This window comes from Physeter macrocephalus, chromosome 16 (assembly GCF_002837175.3).
Source record: "Physeter macrocephalus isolate SW-GA chromosome 16, ASM283717v5, whole genome shotgun sequence".
In the NCBI taxonomy this organism is placed as follows: domain Eukaryota; kingdom Metazoa; phylum Chordata; class Mammalia; order Artiodactyla; family Physeteridae; genus Physeter; species Physeter macrocephalus.
Genome location: NC_041229.1, coordinates 83,807,518 through 83,808,341, shown reverse-complemented (window position 1 = coordinate 83,808,341; position 824 = coordinate 83,807,518).

The following is an 824-nucleotide window of genomic DNA, read 5'->3' as shown; positions in this document are numbered from 1 at the left end:
ATTAATTCTTTTTAACTTCTAGCTATATTTGGGGTAACTTAAATAACTTATTTCAGTGCAAGAAAAGGAAGAATTATTTCATAGTATAATGTACATATATGTATTTAAGTTAAGAATTTTAAGAATCTAATTTAGAAAATGAGATAGTGAATTTTGTTGATATACATATATACAATATTCAGGTATATCATTACAGAGGAGAAAGATATACTTAGAAATAGATCTTATGTTAGTGTTAGGTTAAAGTCAGGTAATCCTGCAAAAGAGGAAGCAAGATAAGAAAGTGTAACCAGATGTAAAAGATTTTTCTGGGTCCTCTGTAATAGTTCTTTTAGGCTTAGTCCACTGTATATCCTGTTTCCCCAGTTTCTTGCTTCAGGTAGATGAGCCTAACCCTGTCACTAGGACTCAAGTGCTGTTGTTACTTGGTTCTCAGCCCTGAAAAAGTAGCAAAGGTTGGTTCAGAAACTAGATAATTGTCTTTGGTACAGGAAGAATTGGAAAGCTTAAAGCATTTGAGATGATTAGAAATGTATTTGGATCAATTTTACCAAAGTAAATTAATTTATATTTTGATATCTCTCTAATTATAGGTAGTTGATAATCAGTAAATACTGAATTGAGTTGAATTTCACTACAGTAATGAAGCCATGTCTTGCTTCAGTCTTGTCTTTTGCACCTTTTTGCTGTGGTTTGTTCTGTGGCATACCATCCCTCAGAGAGGCATGCCATCCTGGATCCATCTTTATTTATGAAGATCATAATCCATATGATAATATGATTATAAATCAATAAAGATGGACTTTTTGCATGCTTCTTAGAAA